Source organism: Herpailurus yagouaroundi, unplaced genomic scaffold (genome assembly GCF_014898765.1).
Source record: "Herpailurus yagouaroundi ecotype Mexico unplaced genomic scaffold, PumYag 163, whole genome shotgun sequence".
NCBI classification, from domain to species: domain Eukaryota; kingdom Metazoa; phylum Chordata; class Mammalia; order Carnivora; family Felidae; genus Herpailurus; species Herpailurus yagouaroundi.
The window spans coordinates 63804190-63816534 of record NW_024412404.1 but is presented as its reverse complement, the minus strand read 5'-3'; positions in this window follow the sequence as shown (position 1 = coordinate 63816534).

The following is a 12345-nucleotide window of genomic DNA, read 5'->3' as shown; positions in this document are numbered from 1 at the left end:
GGAGCCTGGGTGGCTCAGTCAGGTAAGCACTAACTTCAGCTCAGGCCACGATCTCGTGTTTCATAGGCTCCAGCCCCACGTCCGACTCTGTGTTGACAGCTCAGATTCTGCATCTCCCTCTCTCTCTGCCCCTCCCCTGTTCACTCTCTGTCTCTCTCTGTCTCTCAAAAGTAAATAAATGGTTTTAAAAAATCTTAAGAATTAGAAATTAAAAATACAACACCATTTACATAAGCAGCAAAAGAAAGTTACTTAGATATAAATCAAACAAAATATGTACAAGATCGATGTGCTGAAAACCACAATACTGTAGTGAGAGAAATTAAAGAAGAGCTAAATACATGGAGAGGTATTCTGTGCCCCGGATAAGGAGAGTCAACATTGTTAGCATGTCAGTTCTTCCCAATTTGACCTGTAGATTCAGTACAATTCCTGTCAAAACTCCAGCAAGTTATTCTTTAGATATCAACAAGTAATTCTAGAGTTTATATGAAAAAACAGAAGACCCAGAATAGTCAAGACAATAGTAAAGAATAATAGTCAGAGGACCAATATTACCAAATTCAAGACTTAGTGCAGAGCTACAGGAATCAAAACAGTGTGGCATTCAATGATATGGTCAATTAGTCTTCAGCAAAGCAGGAAAGAATATCCAATGGAATAAAGACAGTCTCTTCAGCAAGTGCTGCTGGGAAAACTGGACAGCGACATGCAGAAGAATGAACCTGGACCACTTTCTTACACCAGACACAAAAATAAGCTCGAAACGCGTGGAACGCCTAAATGTGAGACTTGAAACCATAAAAATCTTTGAAGAGAACACAGGCAGCAACTTCTTCGACATTAGCTGTAGCAACTTTTTTCTAGCTATGTCTCCTGAGGCAAGGGAAACAACAACAAAAACAAACTAGTGGGACCTCATCAAAATAAAAAGCTCCTGCGCAACAAAGGGAACAACCGACAAAACTAAAAGACAACCTACTGAATGGGAGAAGATATTTGCAAATGACATATCCGATAAAGGGCTACTCCAAAACATATGAAGAACTTACAAAACTGAACACCAAAAAAACAACAACCCCCAACAGCGGGATTAAAAATGAGCAGAGGACCTGAGCAGACCTTTCTCCCAAGACGACATCCAGATGGCCAACAGATACATGAAAAGATGCTCGACATCACTCATCATCAGGGAAATGCAGATCGGAATGACAATGAAACACCACCTCACACCTGTCAGATTAGCTAGAAAAAAAAAAAAAAAAAGAAAGAAAGAAAAAGCAAGAAACAACGAATGTTGTAAGGATGTGGAGAAAAAGGAACCCTCTTGCAGTGGTGGTAGGAATGCAAACTGGTGCAGCCACCGTGGAAAACAGTACGGAGGTTCCTCAAAAAGTTAAAAATAGAACTACCCTACAATCCAGCAATCACACCACAGGGCATTTACCTAAAGAATACAGAAATACTACCTCAAAGGGATACATGCATCCCTGTTGAAAAAAAATTGTTTTTTACATTTATTAATTTTTGAGAGACAGAGAGAGATAGGGCATAAGTGGGGGAGGGACGGAGAGAGAGGGAGACACAGAATCAGAAGCAGGCTCCGGGCTCCGAGCTGTCGGCACAGAGCCCGACGTGGGGCTCGAACCCACAGACCGCAAGATCATGACCCGAGCCGAAGTCGGTCGCTCCACCGACTGAGCCACCCGGGCGCCCCAATGCATCCCTGTTTAAAGCAGCGTTATTTACAACAGCCAAGATACAGGAGCAACCCAGTGTCCATCAACTGATGAATGGATAAAGAAGATGTGGCATAGATATACAATGGAATATTGCTCAGCCCTAAACAAGAATGAAGTCTTGCTATTTGCAATGATGATGGATCTAGAGAGTACAAGTGAAACAAATCAGTCAAAGAAAGACAAACACAACATGATTCCACTCATACATAGAATTTAGGAAACAAAACAAACAAGCAAAGAAAAAAATGAGAGAGAGAAATCAAGAAACACACTCTTAACTAAAGAACACAAACTGAGGTTAATCTTCGGCAACGAGGGGTGGGGGCGGGGGGGCTGGGTGAAATAGGTGATGGGGATTAAGGAGTGCACTTGTCGTGATGAGCCCCGGGTGAGGTATAGAATTGTCGAATCAGTATATTATGTACCGAACCCAATATAACCCTGTACGGGAACTAACTAGAATTAGAATAAAAACCTAAAAAACATAAAATTAAAATAAAAAAACCAGTGTGGTTTACATAGATACATAAATACATACACAGAATAGGTAAACAGATCAATGGAACAGAATACAGAGCCCAGAAACAGATCCACATACAAATATAATCAATTGATCTGTCACAAAGGAGCAAAGGAAATTCAGAGAAAATATAGTCTTTGCACAAATGGTGCTGGAACTGCTGACATCCACATATAATAAAAATACTATTCCAGACACAGACCTCACACCTTTCGCAAAAGTTAATTCAAAAGGGATCATATCCGTAAATGTAAAACACAAAGCTATAAACTTCTGGAAATAACATGGGAGAAAAATCCAGGTGACCTTGAGTTTGTGATGACTTTTAGATACGAGACCAAAAGTATAACCTTTGGAAGGAAAAATGAGTAAGTTAGTATTCACTAAAATTAACATTTCTGCAAAAGACGCTACTAACAGAATAAAGAGCCAAGCCCCTGACTTGGAGAAAGCGTTTCAAAGCACATATATTATCTGTGACATGAAAAGAACTCTCAAAAGTCAACAATTAAAAAACAAACAGGTGCGCCTGGGTGGCTCGGTCGGTTGGGCGTCCGACTTCGGCTCAGGTCAGGATCTCACGGTTTGTGGGTTCGAGCCCCGCGTCGGGCTCTGTGCTGGCAGCGCGGAGCCTGGACCCTGCTTCGGATTCTGTGTCTCCCTCTCTCTCTGCCCTTCCCCCGTTCTGTCTCTCTCTCTCAAAAATAAATAAAAGAAGGTATTTTTGAAAGCAATTGTTTAAAGGTCTAAATAAGTGGAGAGGAATTCCACATTCAAGAGGTTGGAAGACAATATCGCTAAGTCTTAGTCACCGTAACTTGTAGTCAACTTACCAGAAGTGGGAGTCCTCGGCTTTGCTCTTTGTCAAGATGGTTTTCGCTTTCTCAACTCCTCTCAGGAGCACATGATCTTTAGGAAGACTTTGCCAATTTCTTTCTCTCTTCCTTTTTTTTTTTTTTAAAGGCAGCCGACTTTGGCACATTTTGTGTTGAATCTATAGATCAATTTTGAGAGGATTTGCACCTATATCAAATAGCTGTGTTCTTATCACTACACTGGTAACGGGCCCTCCTTTTTGTCATTCTTTGAAAATAGGATTATTGGATTAGTAAACATCAGAGAACGTGGTTGAAGTCTATTGTCTGTGAACTTAGGAAATGTTCTTTCATGTTCTTTTCCCTGAAGGAGCTCTCTCCCCCCCACCACGCCCGGCCCCTCCTCGGGGAAGGTGCTGGTTGGCCCCTCAAGCTCCTGCCCACAGACTGGCCGCAGTGGAAAAGAGGAGACCGCCCTCCCGGATGGTTCCTCCGCCTTTCCCCGAATCACCACTGTCACCACGGCACTTCATTGCTGTCTTTAATAGCTCACAAGTGGCTCCTTCTGGAACCGATGGCAGAGCAGCCCGTGGATCAGCCAGTGGGCTGCCGGGGCAGCAGCGTTGGCACGCACTGCTGGAACGCGGACGCCGGCTTTGCTTCCGAGACGTGCTAAGTGCCCACTGGCCTGGGATCCGAGATCTGCGCTTGGGCTGCCTGTGATCCGGGCTGCCTGCCTGCTGCCAAGTCTCAATTAGACAGCCTGTAATACAGTTGGTACTGGCACAAGTGCTGAGGAAAATAAATCAAAGGATTGTCTCCAATAGGAGTGAGTCCCCGACCACGGTATCTGGAGAGGCCACGAGGAACCACGGCCCTTAGCCTGGGGCCGTTAGTGCGGAAGCCCGTGGCAAAGCCTCGCCCTCGAACGATGTCCCCAAAACGTGTGCGGGACCTGGATGCGATGCATTTAGACACTGCCGAGAAAGTGCAAATGGCCCCCAACTAAAAGGAGGTGCAGGGCTTTCCAAGGGCGTCATCTGCACAAATACTTAGCACTCGCGCCTGTTCTGGGGGGGAAGGGGTGGCTTGGCTGCGGAAGCCGTGGGCAGAGTCCTCTCCGAAGCGCTCGTCCGTGCCAGCTCGTGCTCCCAGCGCTGTTCATTCAGAGAATTTGCGGGATTACATTTATCAGGAACGTGATTCATTTTTAATTCCACGGTCAGACGGAGGCTCGGGGCGAAGCAGGCTGCTGATATCTGTGCCAGCTTAACCTCTGGGCACCATTTTCGAGCCTTTCGTTCAAGTGCTTTGTCGCAAAGAGGAAGTGATCTAAGATGCTCCAGGGTAGAGGTAACTGTGCAAACATTCCACTGCTCTTGTTAAAAAAAAAAAAAGAAAGAAAGAAAAGAAAAGAAAGAAGAAAGCGGTTTAAACCTACTTAGCCTGTTTTAAAGGGGGTGAGACTAGCTACCTACATTTTCTGTGTCCCAGTGGCTGTGTGATACCTGTTTCTCGGGCATTTCTAAGAAACGCAAGGAAAGGGAAGAGGCAGGCACGAGAGGCTGAGGCTGGGATCTGAGGTAACAAGGCATATGAGGAGACCAGCATTGGGGACATTTTGGAATGATCATATCTCTGAGGGAGAATATGATCCACTCTGAGGTGATAATCAATGCCGTGAATGCAACAGAGCCAAGCTAACACAAGCATCTGCTAGAATTCTGCTAGATCTCCTATTCCTAGCTAATTAGCCAAACCTTTATTTTTTTACGCGATTCAACGCAGGCCTGTGGTTGGGTAGACCTCTCATAAACTACTAATGAAATTATAAATTGCCATAACTTTTCTGAAAATAAGATAGCAACAAATGTTTGGACCAGGATGTGATACAGCCATTAACATCACATCCAGGTATAAATTTGATTGACAAAGGGAAATTTTCCCAACGTCACATCAGAGTAATCGAAGATACGCAATATCGTACATATGTAAACATCTATATCAAAGGTCTGCAAACCACAGGCTGCGGGCCATATCCATTCGGGGGTCTGTCTTTGCAAAGTTTTACTGGAACCAGCCAGGCATATTCGCTTGGTAGTGTCTGTTGACACAACACAGGGCAGCAGTTATCACGAAGCCCTGCGAAGACTGAAGAATACACTATGTGGCCCACCCTAAAAAACTTCTTCAGACCCCCGATCTACATAAATACAAAGAAAATGTCCTGGAAAATAATCCCAATTGTTGACAATGGTTTGAGTACGTAGGATCCTTACAGCATACACATTTTTTAAGCAGTTTTCATGCCCAGCACAGAGCCCAACGCAAGGTTTGAACTCACGGCCGTAAGATCAAGACCTGAGCTGAGTTCAGGAGTCAGAGGCTTAACTGACCCGAGTGTCCCAAGGAGCCACCTGAGTGTCCCAACACACACATTTTTTTTAATTGTTGGGGGGGGGGGGGGGTGGTACACCCTGAGGAGACTCAGGACCTTTGAATTCTTGAAGGCTGGGGAAAGGACAGGTAGACGGAGGGGGGCAAAAAGGATGTAGAGACCCCACACGATGAGCGTGATGTCTGGCACAAGGTGTCTGTTGGGGGCTGGTCATTGGGGACTTCCATGAATGTGGTTGATCTACAACCGTCAGGATGGGAAGCTGGGGAGACAATAGGAGCCACGAATATGGGCCACCAGATACAGGAAGTTTGTGGAAAATAAAAAAAATTGAACCACAAGGAATAGATGTGTCATGTTGATGTTTGTCCCAAGAGACAGGACCCCAGGCAGTGGTTGAAGGTATAACAGTGGAAAGGTGAGGTTGAAAAGCTCTAGGGTGGGGTCATGTTATGCCTGCCAGCCAAAATCTGCAGGAACCATCATAAGGGGTGAGATCCCTTTTAAAATTAAAAATCAATTTTTCACACAAGTCTACTTGCATTTGCTCATAGTCCAGATTTACTCCTGGCAATATCTTCTGTTCCTTTCTTCCCCTTAAAAACGTATTTTTAAAGCCTATCTACCTTAGTAAGTAGAACAAATATCATTTATTTTGGGTGCCAAAACTGAGTCCTTCTCAGATGTTAAGGATGAAACAACCCTAAACAACTTGCCTGCTCAGAAAATAAAACTATTATATAAGGGCATGGTGTGAATTTTTTCAGGATGTGAAAATATACACTTTAATTTCACAAGTTAGTAATTAGTATAGTAGGATAAAGTCATAATCCAAAACAATAATCTTTATTACCAAAGTAGAGATTAAACACAATTAAAATGAACAATATTACCAACCATAATTGCTAATCAACTAGCTGAGAAGCTATATTACTGTAATCTTCCTAGTCCCCAATTTGCCCTTCCTATATTTTTTCACTTTCTATAATATAAGATGGATTCCAAAAAAGGATCCAACTGTAAAGTCCTTTTTTTTTCAATCATAGTCGTGGTATCCAGCCACCTCTTTCTTTGCCCTGAGTGTTTCTCCCCACCCACTAGGTGCATGGGAACTTGTTCCCTAATCGTGAAGACCATTGCCGGTTCTATCTTGCTTTAACCAGCTGCCTTTGGTCAATCATGCTCATTAGCAAACCCACAGGGTAGCATCCATTTCCCCAGCTGCCCTGGCATTTTCCTGCTCAAAACAATCACAATGTGAAAAACAAAAAACAAAAAAACAAAAACAAAAACAAAAAAAAAAACACCACACCCAATAACATATGCTGAGCCCCACTTTCATAAATACCAGACCACGGGAGGTGACAGGGCTCGAAAATAATGATTTGACCTTCAGCACTGATGGCAAACTGCAGGGAAGGTCAACCCGACGCCCAGTTCACCAAGAATCCAAAATTTATGCGTTGAGCTTGTTTTGAGCATTAATTACATTCTCCGAATTGTAAAATCACTTCAGCCACTCACAGGAAGAACGCTTTGCCAATCAAACTTCATTGCTTTCCTGAGGTTGTTGATTTGTTTTGTTTTGTTTTTTAAGTGTGGCTAAAAATTTCTGCAGGCCATACCCCTGTCTTTGCACATGGGAGAGATAGAGCCCTGAGCCTCAGCATCACTGGACAATGGAGGCCTGACTGGCCATGAAGTCTGGTCGGTGCAAAGGCCCCTTTGGGGAGAAAAGGTTCCTGCTGCAGAAAGAGTCTGGGGGTGGGGGGAGCAGGTGCAGGTGGCTTCTGAGACCCCTTCCTAATGAATGACCTTCTACAGACCTGTGAAAATCGAGCTTGCAGGGCAAAAGCAGGCACCGAACGCCCTGGTCCTCTGACACTCTTCTGCCCATCCCCCCCCCCCCAGCTCTGATGGAAAATGCATTCAGGTGTGGGGTGCTCTGCTACCCTGGGTCAGCCCCTCCAGGTGTGATGCGGGAGTCCTCAATCTCTGCCAGGTGGAAGGAAGCCCCTCCCTGCTTCCGGCACCTGTAGAGGTGGGCAACCCTAAGGGTCAAAGCTGGGGCCTGGCCAGGGCACAGATGTCACACACACTGGCTGCCGAGGGTCAGGCTGGCGAGCGGCCTCTCCACTCAGTCTCTGCTGGCTGGCTCCCCCATCTATTTAGACCAAGTTTCTACCCGAGGAAGCTGCGCCATAGGTTTTCATCGCCTCTGCCAACTCCTCCCACCCCAGAAAAGCACAAGGAAGACACACCAGTTGTCCCGGAAGCTCCCAGGGACCTGCAACCGTGGCCTCTGCAAATTCGAAGCCACCCAGATGCACTGTGTTCTGAGAAGCCCTGTGACTTACACATAAGAAACAGACTCAGAAAGGGCACTTTCCACACGGCGGGTTTGTGGAAAGACAAGGCCCTCGCTTGCTCCCTCCTGACCCACCCCCTGAGTTCCCCGCCCCCCTCCTCTAGCTCCCCCTGCCGTCTCCCCACCCCAACCCCCAGTGAGCATGCTCAGAATCACAGGCTCTACTTCTGAGCTGCTAACCTGACAGGTCTGCCCACACACCTGTGGCCCCTGTGAGCCAGGGCTGGCCTGGGACACTCGCCCTGCCCCACCACGGCAGCTAAGAGCCCCCAGTCAGAGCATTCCAGAAGACCCCAACCCAGACCCACACAGGAAGAAAACGCAAAGACTGTGTAGGTGGATAAAGGAAAGAGCTGAGCAGGTTGAACCAAACTCATACTAACCAAATCTTGACTGCTGCCAATTCCTTCCCCTGGAGGAAAAGAAAAGCCCAGCTAGTATTCTGACCTCCATCAGACCGAAAATTCACCCTCAACATCCCAGTCTTCCTTGCTCAAAGGCTGAGGGAGCACTATACCAACGGAGCCCCTAGGATGCCGATCAGGAATGCAGGGAATCAGACATAAGGTCAATGCTATGTTCTCATCAACTGAGTGCAGATGGCTGTGGGAAAGCAGCTAATTTGAGGCTATGACCTTTGTTTTCGTCGGGGACATCGTACCCGTATCCACATGCTGTCCAGACTTCGGGTGCTCAACACCGGGTCCTTAACACTTCCCTTCAAGAGAAGGAAGCAGAACGATTCTTTTAAGGACAACTAAATTCCTGAGGATGCTGAAGGTCCAGGAAGGTGGGCAGGACCCCGGAGGACCGAGCCCAGAAGGGCTGAATGGTACCTTTTGAATTCGACCTTCCACCAAATCCCCCCGGGGCTCCCAATATCGGAGAGCAAGGTCTCTTCTGCTGGACTTTGGGGAGAAAAGCGAATTCGAGCCGAGTGGGGCCCTCAGAAGGAAGGGCATGACCTTGACCTTCGAAAGTCCTAACTTGACCTCAGTGACCTCCAGACAACGACCTCGCTTTCCCGGGCTCCTTAAATCAGAGACGCCCGCCGTATTGTCTTCTGCGCCCCCATCACGTCGGCCTTGCAGAACCGGTGCAAGGAGAGGAGACAGAAAGCGGATTTCAAACTTTGCTCATAGATATTCTTCCAGGGCTGTTTAATACGACTCCCTTTGTTTGTTTCGACAATGGATCTTATCTCACGGTGAGGGCTGTGTTCAGGTCTATTATTACCCTATATAAAAGGCTCCCAGGCTTTCTTCCCGCTTGTTTCCCAGCACTGGAGGGGTATAGCGAATTTAATCGAAGAGCCAGCTCCGGGGAGAGTCTTGGGAGACTCTCTCCTTTCTCCTAATGCTGTTATCTCCCCTTCCTTGTGTTGGGGAGGCATAAAAATCACAAAAAAAGTCATTCTGAGTATATTCTTCCTGATAATTATTGTCAGACGTGGAGATAAGCGCTGTACGTGATGTAATGTGTATTTTACGTTGCGGGCCCCCTGCATGCAAATCTTGCCGCCGTCCAGGCCAGACAATGGTCGCCCACATCGCTGGGGCCTCCGCATTTTGCCACAGACAAGAGAGTCCTTTGATTTTTTTGTGTTTCGATAAGGCACAATCTGGGGGCCTTTATCTCGACTGTTATATTTAAAGATGACATTCTAGCCCTGCCGGCTTGCCTATTGTTTTGACCCTGATTATCACCAAATGTTGTTGTTCAGTCAAACTCAGCAGCTTAATGAAAGGCCTGCTCCCAATTTAAGGAAAATTATTTAAATGCAGAGTATCCTATACACTGCGGCTTCAAAAAGAACTAGGTGGTTAATCAAAAGTTAATTGTATAATTCTCATGCAGATTAGGGCCTCTTGCAAATGAATCCCAGGTTGTGATTATTTAAAAAAGAGAGTAGGAGCGATGCACAGGGGCCCCCAGTCGGGTAAACAATCAGGCCCGGTTTAATTTGTGGTAAACAAAGTGATGATACACCAGGGGTCTCCAAAGGAGAAAAAAAGGTGAAAATAAATTAAAGCACAACATACAGATATGATCTTTTTGTTTGAGGCCATCTTTCAAAAACATAAGCTAAATGAATAAAAAGCGACCCATTAATATTTACCGGAAACGGAGAACTATACAAAGCCAAGCAAGTCCATAATTACGCTGCCATTTTAGGAGGGGCGGGGGGGGGGTGGGGAGAGCAGATGGCCACCGTCCTCTGCCACGGTGACTTCCATCGCACTCCCTCCTCGCCGCAAGTGACACAATGCTGCCCCCCTCGCTGAGGTCCGGAGGCAGCGCACCTGAATACCTGGCTTTGTCTTCCTAGAGAATGTCAACCTCCCACCCTGCCTGGGCGGCGGGGAGTTGATTGTGAACAATCTTCCTCTCATCAGAAATTAGCACCGGGGACCCAGGACAGGCTCCCGGGAGAGGCGCGGAGGTTTGAAAGCAGGCTCGAATCCCAGCAGAATGTGGTTTCTGATGGAGAAGAGGAAACAGAAGGGATGTGGTCCTCTTCCCTTTATCTCCAGCAGCCAGAGGCTCCCCTGGTCAGGCCCGGCCTCGCTGGGATGACCACCGGCTCGGTCTCACCTCCTCCACGGGAGAACAAGGTCCAGGGAGAAGCCGGGGGCTCCCACGCCTCTTCTCTGGGTTTTCAGCAGGTCACTGTCTCCAAGACGGCCACCTCTGGGCAGGGCCAGGCCCCAGCCATCTTCTTTCTAGGAAGCCAGGCTGCAGTCCTGCTACCAGGGCTGGGCGGGAGCACCCCTCTCGGGGGGCGATGCCGAGCGCTCAGGAGGCCCCCTCTTTCTCCTCCCAAGCTCTAATACAGCAGGATCTGATGACAGAACCCCAGAGCAGGTTGAGGCATTATTTGCTAAGATCAGTTGCAGAAATCAACTGTGCTCCAGTACAATCCGGCCACTCTCCCGCTGCATTAATTCAGAACTTTCCCTGCTCCAAGTTCCAGGCAGAAATTTAAAAGACGACAGTAAGTCTTTCTGCACTCGCACCCCTCACCTCCACCCCTGCTTGGAGGGGACGCCTCTGGCCACCACGAAGAGGGAGCAGGCCCAGCGGCAAGGGGGCCACGCCGGCCAGCTCCCGCTTCCGCCTCCAGGTGGCCCCGTGCACACCCCGGGCCCCTTGCGGTAACAAAGACCACACACGGGTGCTCCTAGCAGCGGCCACTGAGTCTCCCGAGTTTCCGGAGGCCACCATCCCGAAACCAGGGGTCTGCAGGGCCGCTCCCTGCCCGCAGGCTCTAGGGGAGGGTCCCTCCACACCTCTTCCGGCTTCTGGTGGCTCCAGGCTTGTGCCACATCCCTACGGTCCCTGCCACCCTCCCCTGCAGCTGTGTCTACTCGGCTACCTGCTCATAAAGTCACCAGTCACCGGATTAGGGAGGAACCCACCTTCCTCCACTATCACCTCATTGTAACTAATTACATTTGCAAGGGTCTGGGGCGCCTGGGTGGCACAGTCGGTTAAGCGTCCGACTTCAGCCAGGTCACGATCTCGCGGTCCGGGAGTTCGAGCCCCGCGTCGGGCTCTGGGCTGATGGCTCAGAGCCTGGAGCCTGTTTCCGATTGTGTGTCTCCCTCTCTCTCTGCCCCTCCCCCGTTCATGCTCTGTCTCTCTCTGTCCCAAAAATAAATAAACGTTGAAAAAATAAAAATAAAAAAAATAAAAAATAAAAAATAAAAAAATAAATAAAAAATAAAAAATTTGCAAGGGTCCTATTTCCAAATAAGGTCACATTCTGAGGTTACTGAGGGTTAAGACTTCAACATAGATTTTGGGAGGCACAGTTCAACCCATAGCCAAGCTGTAGCCGGAATGCACACTCTTTCACTCCTACCTGGGTTACTGTCTCACACCCTCCCCCGTTAGGTGCATGCAGAGGACAACCCAAGGAGGTCCTTCCGGGAGCCAGCCAGAACTTGGCCCAGGTATGGAAACGATGCCTCCAAGAATGCCTCTTCTGAGAGGCACCTTGTCTGAAATGACTTCCAGACCGACCCGGGCCAAGACACCTGCCGGATGAAGCTCTGTCCACACTGAGGGGCTGCGCGCCCCTCTTCTTAGGCACCTCTGGGCTCCCGGCAGCCTCCAGTGCGCCATCTAGTGGCCCTTTCCAGAACCGCACCACATTATTTACTGCCGTAGCTGAATTAACTCCCGTTCACCGGAGGCCGGTGAAGGATGTGGCCACCTCTGAAACAATGGAAAAACGTAACCTGCAAGCTAGTCAGCCTGCTAGCCACCCTGCTCCTCTCAGGCGATATTACACAGCGGTTAATTCATGCGGAGCAAATCACTGCATCTTAATGACAAACAGCGAAGAGCCTCGCCTCATAAATGGGATTGTAAACGGCGAAATCACGGGGCAGTACCCCAATTTTATTCTTCAGGACTTTCCCATACACTCGATCACACCACAGCAGCTGCCTCATAAATCTTAATAAATCTTACATGAGAGAGAAACCTTTGAAACT